Source organism: Cupressus sempervirens, chromosome 6, assembly GCF_028749045.1.
Source record: "Cupressus sempervirens isolate cs-2001-9-10 chromosome 6, ASM2874904v1, whole genome shotgun sequence".
In the NCBI taxonomy this organism is placed as follows: Eukaryota; Viridiplantae; Streptophyta; class Pinopsida; order Cupressales; family Cupressaceae; genus Cupressus; species Cupressus sempervirens.
The window spans coordinates 199216073-199236893 of record NC_143123.1 but is presented as its reverse complement, the minus strand read 5'-3'; positions in this window follow the sequence as shown (position 1 = coordinate 199236893).

The window sequence follows — 20821 nt, the reverse complement described above, 5'->3', positions numbered from 1 at the left end:
GATTGAGAATGATCTATCTCATTATGCTCTTAATGACCCTCTCTATAGGAACAAAATGCTCTGCGAGTGTCATGATTAGTTCCTGGGACTGTACTGACACTAGGTGTGATGTTGCATTAACCAACCCTGATTGAATTAATGCAAAGATCATCTAAGACCTCTTAGTTGGTTTGTTGAATAGTTTTAAGAACTCTCCCAAATTTTTGTAACCTAAATATGTATCTCAAATTTCTAAGTACTCATCCTAAAACCATGATTTTGTAGGAATGCCTTGAAACTTGAATACTACTAGTTTTGATGCCATGTTCTCACCAATGGAGGATGATGAAGATTCCATAGAATCTACACAAAAATATTTCCATTATTTTGTGTTTGAAGGAAAATGATTAATCACACACTAATACTATCTCGATCAAAACCCTAAAAAACTAGACACTCGAAGAAATATAAAAAAAGACCTAATTTGACATCTAAAATGCAAGAAATATTAAAAAACATATAACACCAAGTGCACTAGGTGGGTGCACCTAATGTGGCCCCCTTTTAAAAATAAAATTTGCACTATGAGGTGTACATAATTGCACCTTATGGGGTGTGCTTATGTGCACTTAATTCTTAATTTAAGTGCTCTTCTTTGTGTTTGAGGGTGTGCAGTAGCACACCTAATTAGGTGCACTACTGTGCACCCTAGTTGAGTTAAGCTTTTTTCTTTTTAATTTTTATATGTTTTTAAAGTTTTTTATGTTTATTGTTCCTAAGGTGTTTAGTAGTGCACCTAATTAGGTGTGCTTCTACACACTTTAGGATTTTTCATGTAAAAAATGGTGCGCATCAATGCACCCGAGGAGGTGCATTGATTGGCACCATTTTTGTGTTGATTTAATGTTTGTGTATTAAAGAGATGGGTAGATGGTGCACCATATTAGGTATGGGGGTGTGACATGATGGAGCTAAAGGATGTAAAATGAAAGTAAAGTGGTCAAGAAAAGGGGTGGAGGTTATATAGACCCCACCTAACTTTGGTGCTAAATAGGTGCATAGTTGCACATCACCAAATGTGATGTGCCCCTCTTCAAACACTATTGGCACTCTAGCACACTAGATGAGGTGTGCTGGTGCATTTTTTAATTTTACAAAATATTTGTGTGAATTTCTTCTAAGAATTCTTATTTTTTGACAATTGGGTTTTCTATTTGGGACCCAAATGTAAACTAGGGCCCTAGGCAAGACCTCAAAAGGACTTGAGTCCTTGACTAGGGATCCAAAAAGTCCAAAAAGAAAGTAGGGGGTCCCCATTTATTGAAATAGGGCATGCATTGTGAAACCACAACATGTACTATCTTAGAATGCAACACTAGATTCTTAGACATATCCACTATGCTTGTGTTATCACAATGTATGACAATAGGTTCACTAAATCCTATCCTTATATCCTTTAGCATCTACTTCATCCAAACAACTTGATTACAATTGTTTGTTGCTACAACATATTTTGCCTCCGTTTTACTCTATGAGATACAATCCTACTTCTTTCTTAACCAAGAGACCAATCTTCCTTGAAGAAAAAATGCTCCACCACTAGTGTTCTTTCTATCATCCATACTTCCTACCCAATCAACATCAGTATAAGCATATAAAGTGAAATCATTAGATCTATCATACCAAAATTTGAACTCTAGTAATCCCTTTAGATATCTAAATATTCATTTAACTACTACATATTGTGCTTCTCTAGGATTAGCTTGAAATCTTTCAACAATTCCAATTGCATTCACTATATTTGGCCTTATGTGAGTTAGATATTGCAATCCTCCAATCATAGATTTATACTTCTTCTACTCAATAGTAGGTGTCTCATCATTTGTATATAACTTGTGTCTAGTTATCATAGGTGTTCCAACTTGTTTACATGCTTCCAAACCAAACATTTTCAATAGAACTTTCAAATACTTAGTCCGAGAAATAGAGATTCCCTCTTTATCTTGCACAATCTGTAATATTAGGAAGTATTTCATTTCCTCTATCATACTTATTTTAAATTCCTTCATTTCATTTGCAAACTTCTCACTTTCATTATCATCTCCTCCAAATATGACATCATCAAAAAATATTACCAAAATCATCAATCCATCATCTATTTCTTTCTAGTATAGATTATTGTCTACCATACCTTTGTCGAATTCAAGTTTTGTCAAATGTTTGTCCAACCTTGTATACCAAGTTTTGGGTGCTTGTTTTAAGCCATGCAATGCTTTCTTTAATCTGTATCCCATGTCCTTGTCACCTATTAAAGGAAAACTTTCAAGCTATTCTATGTATACCTCTTCTTCAAGTTCTCCATTCAAAAATCTTGACTTGACATCCATTTGATACACTTTGAATTTCTTATGTGCTGCATAGGCTAAGAATAACCTTGTTATTTCAATTCTTCCATAGGAGCATAGGTTTCATCATAGTCTATTCCTTCTTTTTTTGAGTAACCTTTACATTCCAATCTTTCTTTTTTCCTTACAACTTCACCTTGTTCATTCATCTTGTTCCTAAATACCCATTTTGTTCCTATCACATTCTTGTCTGTTGGTCTAGGAACCAATTCCAATGTTTCATTCTTCACTATCTGATCTAATTCTTCCTTCATAGATTTCTTCCAATAGTCATCTTTGCATGCCTCATCTACATTCTTTGGTTCTACTTGAGATATCAAACATAGTTCTTCATTGATTTTTCTTCTCGTCATCACACATTTATCTCTTTTGTCAATGATCTACTGTGGTGGATGATTCTTTATCATATTGTTACTAGAAGTAGGAATTGTTATCTCAACTCTTAGCTCAGTTCTAGGTTTTGTACTTTGTTCTTGCCTTTTCCCACCTTCATTTTGTAAATCATTTTTAGTCTCAAAGAATATTTCATCATTCCTTGGTTTAGAAACAACATCATTCCCATCATCAAAATTGTAGTCAACTATTCTTTCTTGTATCCCGAATTTCTCATCAACTCTTACACTTGCACTTTCACCAATAGTCTTAGTTCTAAGATTATAACATCTATAAGCTCTTCTTTTCAATGAATAATCAAGAAACATACCTTCATCACTTCTAGCATCAATATTTACCAACATCATCATCCCTTTTGATATAACATTTGTTGCAAAAAATTCTGAAATACTTAACTGTAGGTGAGTGACCAAACCATAGTTCATAAGAGGTCTTGTTTGTGTCTTTCCTAACCTACACTTTGTTCATAGTCAAGACTATTTTATTCACAACTTCTCCCCAAAACATCTTGGATACATCATTCTCAGCTATAGCTCTTACTGCTTCTGTTACTGACTTGTTTCTTCTTTCTACAATGCCATTTGGTTTTAGGAGCTGAAAATTGTCTTTTGATTCCATTAGCTTTACAAAAGATGTTAAACTCATTTTAAGTAAACTCTCCTCCTTTATATGATCTTGAATATTTAATCTTCATACCTGATTCATTCTCAACACTATTCTTGAATATCTTGAACTTGTCAAAGGCCTTAGATTTTTCTTTAAGAAATGCAACCCACATCATTCTAGAAAAGTCATCAACAATAATCATGAAGTACCTTTCACCATATAATCCTTTAGTATTTGTAGGACCACTAAGATCTGTGTGTACAATCTCTAACTTTGTTGTAGTAGTAAACTTCTTGCTGGGAAAAGAAGCTTTGTTATACTTTGCTAATACACACACTTTGCAAATTGTGTTAGTGGGCTTTACAATCTTAGGAAAATATCTAACTACAAACATATTACTAGTTTTCATAATGCTATCAAAGTTTATATGAAAAAATCTCTTATGTCATAAGAAACTATCATCTACCTTTACAACCAAACATGTCATTTTAGTGGGATTCAACTAAAATACATTACCTCTAGATCTAGTTCCTATTCCAATTACCTTTCCATATTTGTCTCTAATCATGCATGTCTTCTTTGTGAACTACAACTGATAACCTTTATCCACTAGTTTTCCAACACTCAAAAGATTGTGTTTCAAGCCATCAACAAAATACACATCCTCACTATTATTCTTACCATCGAGAGTTATAGATCCAATACCTTTAACATAGAAAGCTGCATTATTTCCAAGTTTGACAATGCATCCATCATAACTTTTAAAATCAACAAACTTGTTCATATCACCAATCATATGATGTGAACAACCATTTTCAATTATCCAATCATATTTATTTTCAATTTATGATATCAAATCCATTTTCTCTGGATTTTCTTCTTTAATAGCCACAAATCCTATTTCATCATCACAAGCACTTACTACTTGTTCATTAGAATCATCTTTTTCATTGGCATACAAACAATCTCTATCTCTTCTTGGTTTGAACTTTTCTTTATACTTTTTCTCTCTTTTAGGACACTTAGATGCATAATGACCAAACTCATTACAAGTTCAACATTTAAAGATTTTCTTACCATCTTTTTCTTTTCTTACTAGAAGGGGTACTCCTTCTATCTTTCTATCCTCATTGGATCTACTATTGCTAGCAAAATCTACTCTAGTACTTGTGCTCCTTGATAGATTAGGTTGAATGTTTAGGGCACTAAAAGCTATCCCTTTTCTTGACAATTCTCCAAACTATCTAAGCTCATTCTCAATTGTTTCAAGTCTCCCAAGTAATGTTTCCTTGGTGAAATATTTGGTATAAGATATCAACAACTATATCATTTGAACTACCTACTTGAATAGTGATGTTAAACTCTTCAATATCTTCTAGATCAGCTCATCATCTTACTTGGTTCCTCCTTGAGATTTGATACTTGTAGTAATTTCTAATATTTTTCCTACATATGTTCTTATAGATTCATCTTCCATAATTTTGACATTTTGAGATGCACAAATCCAAATTTACAGCCTTATTTTCTTAGAATGTATATCATCTTCAAAACTATTTTCCAAAGCTTTCCAAATCTTATGAGAAGTATCAAGTGTTTTTACCTAATTGTACTCTATTTTAGGAAGTGTAGACAATAGTGCTTCTCTAGTTTTCATGTTACACATAAAAATTTCTCTCTCATCCTTGGTACAAGTTTCTAGCAAACTTTCAGCAATAATTATCTTTTCTAATTTTGTCAAGATCCAATATCCTAGACCAATACATAATAGATGTATCTTCATATTTTCCTTCTAGCTGTCATAGTTTGTTCTACCAAACTTTGGAATATCCTTTCTAAATATGTTAGCCATGGATCTCCCAAAGTTGTTAAACTTTATCTTCAAGGAGCTCCTACTTTGATATCAATTGTTACCAATAATAGTCCACCAAGATAACTGAGAGGGGGGGTGGGGTGAATTAGTTATCCAATTAAAACATTTATCATCTTTAATTAATCTTGACCATTCAATCAAAGTAAACAACAACCATAAAAAGATGCTTACAATGTTGTGTGTGTGTGTGTGTGTGTGTGTGTATGTATATATATGTATATATATATGTATATATACATATATATATATGTATATGTATGTATGTATATGTATATATGTATATACATATATATACATATATGTATAGATACATATATATACATATATATATATATATGTATGTATAGATATATATGTATATATACAAATATATATATATATGTATACATATATATATATGTATATATGTGTGTATATATATATGTATATATTCTTTGTTAGAGGATAGACCCTGTTAAGAGTCTATAAACACATTCAGTACATAAGAGTCCCTATTAGGATACTTTAAATCCCTAATATTAGATTCCAACCTTATTAAGAGTTGTGCCAACCCTATTAGGAGTTGTAGAAGGCAAAAGGATCCATTGTCCAAATAGCTTCTGGAGCAAGACCACTAAACTTCACTATCTAATTGATCTCTCAACTATTCCTTGCAGAATAATTGTTTGTATTGTGCTTTATCCTCTTTCCTTTGTCCTATCAACTAGACCAACCATTGTCAAACCTTGTAGACCACATCATGAACCTCGGATCCAAATATCAAACCTTGGATCTCAAAATAAAACCTCCACAATGAAGTTTTCTCCAACTTTGCTCTGCTCTTCTTATCTTTGCAATTATATATTTTCTTCTCCTTTTCTCTCTTCTTTCTTACTACATTCATTGATACATAACAAAGGAAAATGTCCTTCCTTTATACCAAGTCCACAAAACAATTCTCTTGAGTTGACTATTACACCTTCTCAATTAGTTATTATAGGACTTCATTAAGAACACATTTTACTTAGTGATAACATCAATCAATCACCATATAATATTATAAAAAGTAATCTTATCCATGTCATATTTAACATTTTTTCTACATTCCTTTAACCTTGCTTCTCAAAATAACAACTCTGCTAAGAGATATAACAGGTTTACCATAACATACTTCAGTAAACTCTATCTCTAAATAGTCTTCACCAAAACTTGCATAACTTCTTCTAGACTTAATATCTTTTTCACCCAAGGTCAGCTACATATGCTAGACACTTAGTAGTATCTCCCATTAACCTTTCTAGTGAAAATACTCAACAATCTATCCATACCAACTTGATCTTTACAGTTGTTCTTCTGTCAGATACTATAGAAAATTGTTATGTTGAAATCAATGACAAACACAGTCATGAATGTAACATATCATCAAAATAATGATATAATCATGTTTCTACAATACCCCCCCATAGAAATATCATCACCATTCATGCTTCCAACAAGTACTCCCTATCTTCTTTCCAGCAAATGTACATCCAAAATCTTTATTTCCTTCTTCTCCACATTTAAAAGAGTTCCTTTAAACCAAGATATATCTTCTCTCTTCTCATTACTATTAGAGTAACCAAATTAATTACCTCTAGAGTAGTTACCTATTCCTCTACTAGTATTATCCTTTTTCCATTTAGATTTACTTTCGTCCTGATGTGTACTATCAGATCTGCTACTTTCTCCATAGAATCTACCCTTGCTCCTCTAAAATCTTTCACATCTTTCTCTATGTCTATGTTTATGTTTTTTTGTCAATATATCTTAAGCTCTCAAGGAATGCAATTATAGTTCTTCAACACTTTCCATATTTACAAAGATAATTTCATCTTGTATAGAACTACTCAAACCATTCCAATATCTAGAAACCTTTTTAGCCTCATCATCAACATTTCTAGATCTAATATCCAACTTGTAGAATTCCTTAGTCTAATCTTTTACAACTATACCCTTTTGTCTCAAATTTGACAGTCTTCTCAAAAAAATTAACTTTATAATCACTAGGAAGGAATTTCTTTTTCAAATTTCCAACCATCATTACCCAAGTCTTGATCTTTTCTTTTCCTCTTCTCTATCTATCGGTCTTCAAGTATTCCCACTAAATAGAAGCATGGCCGCTTAACTTTGTAGATGTCATCTTTACCTTTCTATCCTTGGGAACACTTTCAAAATAAAATCATTTTTCAATCTTAAAGACCTAATCCAAAAAGCCATCAGTGTCTAACTTTCCACTATAGAAATATAGTTCAAAAGAAGCTTTGGAATTCACTCTACTCAAGGCTCTCAAGGGTCTTTCTTCATTTGTTCAACATTAGGTCCAAGACTAGGTGCAACTTATTCTTCCTCATTAATAACATCATCAAGATGTACTCCTCTTCTTTGGGTTATTTTAATAGCTTTAAGTCTAGCTTCACTTTGTATCAACATGTCCATAATAGTATTATTTGCATTTCCTCTACCTTGAACCATTTTGACAATAGTTCCTACAAGAATTGTAACCTTTTGCAAGTTATAGGTAAATAAATTGATCTTCCATCTTACAACCAATCCAAACCAAGGTTCTTCATGATCCTAGCCTTCACAAGGAGAGAAACATTTTCTCTAATAACACTTGAAAAAAGGCTAGGATTCCAAAAGAAGAAATCCTAAGGTATCCTCTCTAAGAGTTACACATAGAAGTTAGTGTATAGGAGAAATCACAAGAAATTATGTATAACTCAAAGCAGATATGATGAGATTGTATTGCATAAAAATGTAATAAAAGGAATCAACACTAAGAAACTAATGCATCTATTCCTACATGATTATGCAAATCTCAAAATATTCAAGATAACATGTAAACAAAGATAACATGAAATAAAAAGAGTATTAAACCATTGAAAATAGCACATATGCAAACCTCATGAAATCATCAAGTGTAGATGATTTCATTTTTGTGGGATGTGGTTGCTCACAAATCCTGCAGCATAACAATAGGCTAGCTAGTGCTTGTGGAAATGAGGAGAGGGCTCTCCTTTTTATAGAAAAATGGATGGCTAAGACTGAATGCAAGATGAATGACTAGGATCTCTCAGGATCAATGAGGTGTTCATGAGGTGGAGGCCAAGTAGACTCCAAGTGGATTAGGGTTTTGACCATTCAAAGGGGGAAAGATGCTCACACATGTGTGAGTAACCTTTTATGTGACATGTCTATGACATGTGTAAGAGGGTTGGAGGCTCAAGGTTTCTCACACATGTGTGAGACACCTTTGAAAGTGATGGGTCAATGACATGTGTAAGAGGGTTGGAGGCTCAAGGTTTCTCACACATGTGTGAGACACATTTGGTTTACATGTGAAGGGGGACAAAGGTGTAAAAGTGATGCAGGAGCATCCAGAGGTATAAGTGCAATCCTGTGTCACCCAAAAAAAATGTACTTAGAATTAGTTTCTATTTTATGTCTTTGCATTTTTGGATACCCATTTGGCTCAAATAAAGGTTCCAACTCTCATAGTTCAACTATCAGTGCATTTAAAAATCTCGAAAAAATAGGAGCATGCAATTTGACCATCATTTTGGTGACCTAGAAGGTGTGACTTGGCCAGATGAATGTAATCGAGATTTAGAGCATTCTAGAAAAAGAATCAGGTCAAAAGGCCCCACGGTTTGAAAGTTATTGCAGTTTTTCGAGTTTTGGAGACCCCCTAAGAATGCTTCAAAGTCAGGTTTGGGGCATTAAATGACCTCGAAAAGGGTTGAAAAATGGGGGATGAGAGAAGCTTGTCCATAGGGCTATAGAGCGCTTCGAGAGCTTTCCAAAAATTTAAACGGTTCGTCAATCAGAGTTACGGTTCAAAAGTTATGCCTCTCGGAAGTTCGGCTACCGTTTCTGGATTCTTCTAGAATTGCACCGACTTCTAACGTAGCTTCCGAAACCTTCTATTTTGTTGGTGGATGCCTACTAGCACTTTCTAGAATGTACTCCTAGTCCTTAACCCTCCGGGGTCTATTTAAGGAGATTTTTGGCATTGTAAAAGCCAGTTCGGATTGGAGCTTGAGAGGAGGTGCTAAAAGGAGAAATATTCTCCAGATTTATGCTATTGTAAGCCCGCAGGGCATGTTTTGAGTTTATTTTCTCTGCACTGTTTGTACCAGCTTATTTTCTTAGTTAATATAATTCCCCCTTTCTATTGTGTCTATTCTGGCTGTTGGGTTGTGTCCCCATCAAGTGGTATCAGAGCGGGTTTTCCTGAGTGTGTAGACAGAGCGCCGACTGTGAGGCAGTTTGCACCAGGACTGTGTGGTTGTGGGTTCAAGTTAGAAGATGCCTCCATGAAGAGAGCGTGGTGGAAGGGCCAGAGCTGTTGATCCTGAGGAGGTTAGAGCCCTCCAGAGATAGGTATAAGCATTGCAAGAGGAGCTTCGTAGAGGAGCAAATATTGCCGCAGATGACAATAGTGAGGATGACAATGAAGAGGAAGTAATGGAAGTTGACGGGGAAGTTCTGAATCCTGTAGAGGAAAGGCTTTTTAGGGCAATTTCTAGGTTTGGGAAAAGACCTACAATTGAAGTGGGTATATTTTTGGGAAATTTGAAACCAGATGAGTTGATCGATTGGATCAATGAACTGGACGAATACTTTGAGTATGAAGATATAAGGGACCCAGATAGGGTTAAGTTTGCAAAGGCCAAACTAAAAGGCCATGCCAAAATCTGGTGGCAAGAGATTCAACTGGAAAGACTTAGAAGAGGAAAGGAGAAGATCACAAGATGGGATCGCATGGTGGACAAATTGAAGAAGCAGTTCATTCCTGTGGACTACGAGCTTGATCTGTTTAAGAAGATGCATGGGTTAAAGCAAGCAGGAAGATCAGTCCAAGAATATACAGAGGAGTTTTACCGACTCCTGATTAGAGTGGGGCATGCAGAAGCAAATAAGGAGAAGGTTGCTCGTTATATCAGTGGGTTACGACCTAGCATCCAGGAGGAACTAAGCCTGGTAAGAATGACCAGCGTTGAAGAAGCATACCAGTTTGCCCTACGAGTTGAAGAGAAGCTGAGTAAAAGGTTTGAGGGAAGACAAAGAGGGCGCGGTCAAGGAGGAAGGGGAAGCGGTAGATCAACTGGAGGCCGCAATGAAACTCAAAAGAAAAATGAAGATGAGGGTACTAGCAGGAACTAGAGGAATGAGGGTTTCAACCGCTCCCGTGATCAAGACTTTGGAAATCAAAGAGGAAGAGGTAGAGGACGTGGACAAGGAAGAGGAGGCTTCCGTGGTACCTGTTTCCATTGCAATGAAGAAGGTCATCGTGCCTTTGAATGCCCTCAACGACAAGGAAGGACAGATAGGAGAGCTGAGGGCCAAGCTAGGGTTGCTCATGTGGATGAAGATGCACAATCATCACATTCAGAGGATGCAGAAAGAGGAGAGACCTTAGTAAATGAAAGAGTCCTACTAAGTGGTGAAAATGAACCAGGGCAACGGAGGAGTTTGTTCCGTACCAGATGCAAGTGTGAGGATAAATGTTGTGATGTGATCATTGATGGTGGTAGCACTGATAACCTGGTATCAGAAGAGATGGTCTCTAAGCTGAAGCTCAAGAGGGAGAAACATCCCCAGCCCTATCGGATTTCTTGGGTAAAAGATGATCATAAGGTCCTGGTAAGTGAACAATGTTTAGTAAAATTCAAAATTGGGAGTTACCATGATGAAGTTCTCTGTGATGTTATTTCGATGGATGTTTGCCATCTATTGTTGGGTAGACCATGGCAGTTTGATAGACATGCAATACATGATGGATATGCAAACACATACTCTCTGACAAAGGATGGAGTTCGCCACAAATTGAAGCCCATGAAAAAGGAAGGTGAAAAGGTATGTAGCAGTGCTAGGATTTGTCTTGTTGATGGAAGGAAGTTTTTAGATGGCATAAAACATCAGTGCATGTGCTATGCTTTGATTCCTAGAAAAGATAAAGAAGGTAGTAGTGAAATACCATTTGAAGTTTCAGATTTACTAGGAGAATTTGGAGATATTATCTCTGATAATGTTCCAGATGGATTGCCACCAGTAAGGCAAATCAGTCATCAAATAGATCTGTTTCCAGGAGCTAGTTTGCCTAACAAGGCTGCTCATAGGATGACTCCTACTGAAACAGAGGAGCTAAATAGACAGGTTCAGGAGCTGTTGAGGAAGGGCTTGATTCGAGAGAGCCTGAGTCCATGTGCAGTACCTACAGTACTTGCACCAAAGAAGGATGGAGAATGGAGGATGTGTACAGATTCTCGAGCTATAAATAGGATAACCATCAAGTACCAGTTTCCTTTACCAAGAATGGATGATCTTATGGACTGCTTGAGTGGAGCTCAGTACTTCACAAAGATAGATCTGAAGAGTGGCTATCATCAGATACAGATTCGAGAAGGAGATGAGTGGAAAATAGCCTTCAAGACCAAGGAGGGTCTTTATGAGTGGTTAGTCATGCCCTTTGGATTGACAAACGCCCCAAGCACCTTCATGCGGCTCATGAATGAGGTACTTAAGAAGTTCTTGGGAAAATTTGTTATTGTCTATTTGGATGATATTTTAATTTTCAGCAAGACTTTGGAAGAACATTTACTGCATATTCGTAGTGTCTTTGAAAGGCTAAGGGAAGAGAAATTGTTAATTAATCTAAAGAAGTGTGTCTTTGCAAAAAGGGAGTTAGTCTATTTGGGATTTGTTATATCACCTGAAGGTCTCAAAATGGATCCAGAGAAGGTAAAAGCCATCTTAGAATGGCCTACTCCAAGGTCTGCTACTGAGGTAAGATCATTTCATGGTCTGGTTAGTTTTTACAGAAAGTTTATTAAGAATTTCAGTGGCATATGTGCACCTCTAACTGATAAAATAAGAGGGGATAGAAAAGAGTTCAAATGGACTACAGCAGCTGCGAGAAGTTTTGAATTGCTGAAGAAGAAGGTGACTGAACAGCCTGTGTTGGCACTTCCAGATTTTAGAAAAGTATTCCAGGTGGATTGTGATGCTAGTGGTAGCACTATTGGGGCTGTATTAAGCCAAGAAGGTAAGCCTATTGCATATTTTAGTGAAAAATTGAATGATGCAAAGAAGAAGTATTCTGTTTATGATCAAGAGTTCTATGCAATAGTTCAGGCTTTAAAGAAATGGAGGCATTATTTATTGCCAAAGGAATTTGTTTTGTATACTGATCATCAGGCATTACAGTACCTAAATAGCCAAGGTAAATTGAATCAGAGGCATATGAAGTGGGTAGAATTCTTGCAGAGTTATACATTTGTGTTAAAACATAGAAGTGGAAAATCTAACAGGGTTGCAGATGCATTAAGTAGGAGACAGTTGTTGCTTACAACAATGCAGGTTGAAGTAGTTGGGTTTGATGAACTCAAGAATTTGTACCCCGAGGATCCTGATTTTGCTGAAGCATGGAAAGCTTGTAAAGAACCTGTTGCTGTAGATAGAACCAAGTGGTTAGACTATTTGATTTAGGATGGCATGTTGTTCAAAGGTAGTCAATTGTGCATTCCAAGGAGTTCCATGAGGGAAAATCTGATTAAGGAGAAACACAGTGGAGGGATGGCAGGACATTTTGGTCGGGATAAGACCATTGCCATTCTTAGAGAACATTATTTTTGGCCTCAAATTACACAGGATGTGAAGAAGTTTGTACAGAGTTGCCAGGTTTGTCAAGTTGCCAAGGGGTTTAGTCAAAATACTGGCCTATATCAGCCATTGCCTGTTCCATCAAGGCCATGGGAGGACATAAGTATGGATTTTGTTCTTGGATTGCCAAGGACACAAAGGGGTAATGACTCAGTATTCATGGTGGTTGATAGGTTCTCCAAAATGGCACATTTCATTCCATGCCATAAAACTCATGATGCTGTCCATATTGCAGACTTGTTTTTCAAAGAGGTGGTAAGACTACATGGTCTTCCAAGGAGTATAGTTTCTGACCGAGATACTAAATTTGTGGGGTATTTCTGGAGGACATTGTGGAAGAAGTTGAGAACAGACTTGAAATTCAGTTCCACGCATCACCCACAGACTGATGGCCAAACAGAAGTGGTAAATAGAAGTTTGGGCAATTTGCTGAGATGTTTAGTTGGAGATAAGCCCAAGGGATGGGATTTGATTCTACCACAGGCAGAGTTTGCTTATAATAACTCTGTAAATAGGAGTACTGGAAAATCACCATTTCAAATTGTATATGGAAATAGCCCAAGGACTGCACCAGAATTGAGGAAGATAGAACAAGGGGAGAGAACAAGTGCTGAAGCTGAGGAATTTGCTGAACACATCAAGCGTCTACATGAGGAGGTTCAAGCACACATTATCAAGATGAATCAAGAGTATAAAGCTAGGGCTGATGCAAGGAGAAGACATAAGGAATTCCAAGTAGGGGATCTTGTCATGGTACACTTACGAAAAGAAAGATTTCCAGTTGGTACTTACAACAAGCTGAAAATGAAGAAATTTGGTCCCTGCAAAATTTTGAAGAAACATAACTCAGGAAATGCATATGAGGTTGAGCTGCCAGATGGTATTCACATTTCTCCCATTTTCAACATTGTAGATTTGACAGAGTATCATGATGATGGTGCTGATGAGGAGCTGGTTTTAGAGCCATGTCCAATTCCTGCTTCTAAGAAGGAGGAGATAGAAGACATTCTAGATCATCGTGTGGGTAGGAGTACCAGAAACAGGCAGTATGAAGAGTATTTGGTCAAATGGAAAGGACGATCGATCGAAGACTCAACTTGGATTTCAGCAGCTGAGGTTTCCCGTTTGGGATTTCCTCTACCATCCATAAAGTGACAGGGTCACTTTTCAATCTACCCTGGGTGTCTGATGCAGGAGCATCCAGAGGTATAAGGGCAATCCTGTGTCACCCAAAAAAAATGTACTTAGACTTAGTTTCTATTTTATGTCTTTTCATTTTTGGATACCCATTTGGCTCAAATAAAGGTTCCAACTCTCATAGTTCAACTAGCAGTGCATTTAAAAATCCCGAAAAAATAGGAGCATGCAATTTGACCATCATTTTGGTGACCTAGAAGGTGTGACTTGGCCAGATGAATGTAATCGAGATTTAGAGCATTCTAGAAAAAGAATCAGGTCAAAAGGCCCCACGGTTTGAAAGTTATTGCAGTTTTTCGAGTTTTGGAGACCCCCTAAGAATGCTTCAAAGTCAGGTTTGGGGCATTAAATGACCTCGAAAAGGGTTGAAAAATGGGGGACGAGCGACACTTGTCCATAGGGCTATAGAGTGCTTTGAGAGCTTTCCGAAAATGTAAACGGTTCGTCAATCGGAGTTACGGTTCAAAAGTTATGCCTCCCGGAAATTCGACTACCGTTTCTGGATTCTTCTAGAATTGCACCGACTTCTAACGTAGCTTCTGGAACCTTCTATTTTGTTGGTGGATGCCTACTAGCACTTTCTAGAATGTACTCCTAGTCCTTAACCCTCCGGGGTCTATTTAAGGAGATTTCTGGCATTGTAAAAGGCAGTTCGGATTGGAGCTTGAGAGGAGGTGCTAAAAGGAGAAATATTCTCCAGATTTATGCTATTGTAAGCCCGCAGGGCATGTTTTGAGTTTATTTTCTCTGCACTGTTTGTACCAGCTTATTTTCTTAGTTAATATAATTCCCCCTTTCTATTGTGTCTATTCTGGCTGTTGGGTTGTGTCCCCATCAAAAAGTCACATGTCACATGTGACTAGGGTTTGCTAATCCTTTGATTAGGATTGTGCAAATGATTAAGGATGTGATTAGATGGGAAACTAGCTTTAATTAGTGGATAAGTGGATTGGCCTAGGTTAGAAGGATGGGTTAGGTTAGCAAAGTGAGGTTAGGTGAGGGTTAAAGTTAGGAGCCATGTGCTCAAATAGGATTAAATTTAATATTTAATTCCAAGTGAGATTAGGAAAGGAATTAATTAAGTAAAAAAATACTTAATTAAAGTGGGTGAGTTAGGATGCAAGGGGAATAGGTTAGGATTTAAATAAACCTTAGTTTATTTAAATCAAGAAAGGATGAACATAATTAAATAAATGTAAAATTTATTTAATTAAAGGTAAGGGAATTAAATAAATAATAAATATCTATTTAATTGGCTAGGATAAGGGATTTTGGACAATTTTAGGTGTCTACAGAGATAATTTCTATTAACATGATAGGTCTAAGGCCTACTTGTTTGCATCCATAAACATCCAAAATATAATTTGTGAGATAAGAAGCTCGAGCTTACAAATCCAAATATTAATGTTTTCCTTATGTCTAACTTCTTTGATTAATTTCCTAATCCTAGATCTCAAAATATATAGCCAACAAGACCACAAGTTGACTTGTCAAGAAACTTAAATAAAAACATAGGTCCTATCCCTAAGGAGAATTCAAGAACCTTACAATTAAGAAAAAGAGAATCCATAAGGACAAAGAAAGGAATCCATAGGGATGAAGATAGGTCTACATGTGATCCAAAAAGATATTCCCAACAATATGGAAAGCCTTGATACAACACATAACCTCATTAAAGCTAAACTTGCATGTTACTTGAGCTAACAAGGAAGAACATGCCACTAGTAGAGAGAAAGGATAACTCCCACATATGAAAAAGTTAGTTTCCATGAACAAAGGACAAGGACCTATGATAGGTCTAGATTAAGGATCCAACTATGTAGAAAGAGAAACCATGAATAGAAAAGGCCATTCTTGAACAACAAACAAGAACAACTAAAAGGGAATATTTTTGGTTAATGCAAGATAGCCAAAGTACCCAATATGATCTTGGATCAAAATTTATCTTATATATACTTATTAGAGTGTAGGAATATATTCATTTTTTTGCATAGATTTAGCATGAATATCATCAACATAATATTCAATAATCTTATGAATGTAATCATGAAAGATTAATGTCATAGCTTGTTGATAAGTGGCCCCTGAATTCCTTAACCCAAAATTCATAATAACCCAACAAAAAAAGGTTCTATAATGGGTGATAAAGGTGGTCTTATATTGACCATAAGGAGGAATGAAAATCTAGTTGTATACTAAGAATCCATCCATGAAAGATAATAATGCATGTCTTATCGTAGAATGCACAATCATAACAATGTTAGGGAGGAATCATCCTTTGAGGAGGATTTATTTAAATAAAAAAAATTTGTATACATACTTATCTTATTTTCACCCTTTTAAATGACTATAATGTTAGAGATACAAGGGAAATAATCTATAGGGTGTATGAAACAACATCCAAGAGTTTCTCTATTTCAACCTTGACAAGAAGAGCGATGATAGAATTTATTTTACAAATCTTTTTCTTAACTAGTTCAACATTAGGTGCAAGAACCATGTTACAAGTAATGATATTAGGATAAATTTAGGAATGTTTGAATATACCCAAGAAAAAATATTTGAGAATTCATGAAGAAGATCGATGAGTTTCTTACCTTCATCCTTATATAAAAAATTTCAAACCTTGATAACCTTCTTAAGGTCATTAGGATCCATTTGCACATCTACTATATTAATGATTATGCGATTTCTTTTCTAATTTTTCTCTACAAGAGGGATTGAACCAATGTTTAGGGATGAACTCTTCCCCAAAATATCCTTTAGTTTTCAAACAATAGGACTTTCTTTTATTATGATGAAAAGAATTAAAATCATCATACAAACCCAAGCACTCAACTATAGAATCATTAAAGGAAAATATATCCAAAAAAGGTTTCTAATCTAAAGTAATATGATGTGGATTCATAAGTTTAAGGTGACTACTGCAAATGTGATTAACATTCAGAGAGAAAACATGTTTCTTATAAGGATTGAATCCCAAATCATAAGTATCTTCACAACCATCATTCATTAAGGGAACATGTACTCCTTGTTCAAATTTTCCACATCCTTGGCCATTAAAACTATGTTTGGAAAGCACACAATAATCAGGACCATAATGGCCATGTTAGATAGAGTTAAAGATTATTTATAGGTCATTATATCATAACAATTAGGTGTAGTAATTTTAGTATTTTTTTAAAGATGAAACAACAATAAAATTATTACTCAATAATCCTAAAAGAGGAGTATAGGCAAAAAATTTAAGTTCTTCTTGAGGTTTTATAAAAGAAAGGTTAGGAACTCGATATTCGCTAGTGAAACTATGAATAAAATCAAAATAACCTCAATCATCATTTGATAGAGTGGAAGATGAAGGTTCCTCATTTGATTGGATTTTATCTTTGTCCATAGCCTCTTCTTTTTCTTCACTGGGTTATGATGTTTTAGCAAACTCAATGTTTAAACAATAGTTAGTACTATGATCCACATGAAGAGTGTACACCACATTGATAAATAAATTTGACTTCAAGATAAAGCATTAAGGGAATATCATACATGTTATGCAACCAAGTTCTACCCAAAAGAAGATAGTAATTGAAAGGTTCAAGCATCACATGGATTGGAGTATCTAGGGTAACTAAACCCACCTTGATAGGATAAATTTGTTAATATCATTATTTTTTTGACAAATTAGTAACAAAACACTCAGTCATTATCTAGCATAGTTGGTTGGTCATCATTACGACTAAGCCACTACTTAGGCCGAGTGCATAGTTCATGTCGAGTGAATAGAATGAGCCAAGTGATCAGTGTGAACTAAGTGATTAGTGCATGTCGAGCATAAGTGTCCAAACAATACATGTCAAATGATATGATAGTTGGTGTTGAGTAGTTAGTGTGTGTTGAGTCACTCTGGTGCCAAGAAAATAGTTAATGTCAAGAAGATAGTTAGTGTCGAGTGATTAAGGAGTTAAGAAAATAATATAAGAGCATAGTTACGATAGAGCATCATAAGCCTATTGATGCAGAGTAAACTAGTGATGGCAGAAAATTTATGTTAACCATTTCTAGCTGACATAATCTCAATTTTTTTGATATCAAGATCAGATAAGGATGTATTCATATCATGCATCCCTATGTGACCCATGCAGCCAATCAGAAAAAGGGAAACGTTAAGTGGAAAAACCAATCAACCAAAGTCATTGACTACTACCTAAGATCATCTCCAGATGCCTATTTAAAGAGACAAACCCTAAGGGGGAGTATTGTTCAAAGGGAGATACTAAAGAGAGTACACTAATAGAATTTTGGCAAATAAATGACTGCATGACTAAAACTTTTAGTCACAAGACTAAATGTTTTAGTCACATGAGTAAAAGTGATCAAAATCTAGTAATATTTTACAATTTATAAGTATAAGTGAATAAATAAATGACTAAATTGGCCATGAGGTAAAATCACAAGGTTATAGAAAGATAAGTGACTAAAAATATGATCAAGTACATGACTAAACAATTGGTCACTAATAATTAGTCACCCAAGCAAATCATAAAATAATTTTTTATCATATGAATACATTCTTTGATTTTCTATAACTTTTTAGTACTTGTCGATCTACCTTTTATCCTATCAATACATCATTAACAATTAATTTCCTTGAATGTCTTCTCAACTGATATTGAACTAGAAATGAACTCAAAATCACCTTAATCTACACTCAAACTACTCAAAATCTATCTATGCACTCGTGAAAAAAAAAACTTACTATATCTACATTTCAAGAAAAATAATTATGAATTAAGTATTTTATAATTTCTATAAATAACATTAATGTTATGCAATAACCAACTTAAAATATAACATTATTTTATTATCATTACATCTAATATGTTTTAGATTTTACTAAAATGTCATGAGAACCACTAGTTAATAAATATTAAAACTTGAAATAAAATGATTTAATAATAGTTAAAAAAATATTTATAATTTAAATTATATTTATTAATAATATAAAGAAAAATATTAATAAACACAATTTAAGCATAAATTAATTTATAAATAATGTTCATATTGCACATACAACTAGAGGCATGTAGCTTAGGGATAATTGTTGAGTTAAATTTGGAGTCTACAATTTTAGGGATGTTTGGATGGGAAATAGAGAAATAAGACTAAGTGAGGAAGGAACACAAGGAAACAAAGAAGAAGTTAGGGCCCGTTTGGTTGCTGGAATATAATTGGAGAATTGACATCCAGAATCATGGATTTGGGATTCTGGAACTTAAAATCTCGATTATGATTTTGAGAATTTGATTCGGGTCATTTGGTTCAACAAGAGTTTTTTGTGAGAATACACATTTCCTTTGTTTGGTTGGGGATTTGTAAAATCAGAATACCAAGCTCCCCCTTCTCAGCATGTCTGTAGAACCCAAACCGAAGCTATAATCTGAGACGATGATATAGGAAACATAAGCACTAGATCCAAGCCTCCCCATTACTGCCCAAGATCAGAAGAAAAAGCACATGAGAAAAATTCCATTCTTGTTGATGGGGAGTACAAACTTTTCAAGTCAGGACCCCTAGACTCAAGATAACTCACCTAACTGATGCTGCCATAGAGACCAATGAAAAATGTGGAAAAGCAACTTTCACCCAAGACAAGAAGATGTAGAAGAAGCGTCAAAAAAGAGTAGGAGTAAATATGTTTAAAAATGCATGCTTTCAACTTCTTGTGCGAAAACAGGAAGAGACTATTAATTCCATCGGTATCAGCTCAGATTTACTAAAAATGCATGCTTTATGCTGATTATGTCACCTAGATTCACTTCACTTTCGTAGTTTTCCTCAAGAAGATCAAGAGCACAAGTGTCGGAGGAAAAAATAATGACTCTATTGTTGCATCATTCCATGACTAGGGGTCAAAATCCATGGGGATCACAAACAACTACAAGCTTATCCTTAGTGAGAAACATGAGTGAATAAGCCTTTTCCAACCGTTTGCATGCATCCACAATCTTGTAAATGAAGGGCTTGGCCATGGACATGGCGATCAGGTGAAGAATGACTCCTATGTTAGAATAAGTGTTATCTTCCAATGCCGCCTGAAAGAGCTTGAAATTCACCAGATTTACATTGCGAGGGAAACAAAATAGGTTAGCGGACCTCAAAAAAAAATTCATTTCAATTGTGTAATGCTCATTTTGACCAAATTGGAATTAAAATGAGAATTAAAGAAATTCCACCTATTTAGATGGAAGACCAAATCTAAGGTTTGGGGGGTAAATGGGCATTACCAAATTCTATTGTTTTTCAATTCCAATTCCAATTTTACGGACCCAAACAACAAATTATAAATTTTTTAGAATTCCAAATGCCAATTCCATTCTAATTCCGCAACCAAATGGACCCTTAGCTTGGGGAAGTCTAGGCATCCCAAGGGAAGGAAAAGAGGCTTGAGTGGTTCAAGGATTTGAGAGGGTAGTATGAAATGCTAGCATGAAAAAAAGGTCTATTTAGCTATTTATCGGAATAGCTAAATATAAGAAAACATTATTTGAAAACTTTTATCCCTCTACAATTTATTTTTAATCTATTAATACCCCTCTTAATCTCTTTTTCCAATAAAACAAAAAAACAATAATATTGTTAATATTGATGGTAAAAATGAAGCTTTTCATAAAGAAGGAGTTCATTAGAAAATACT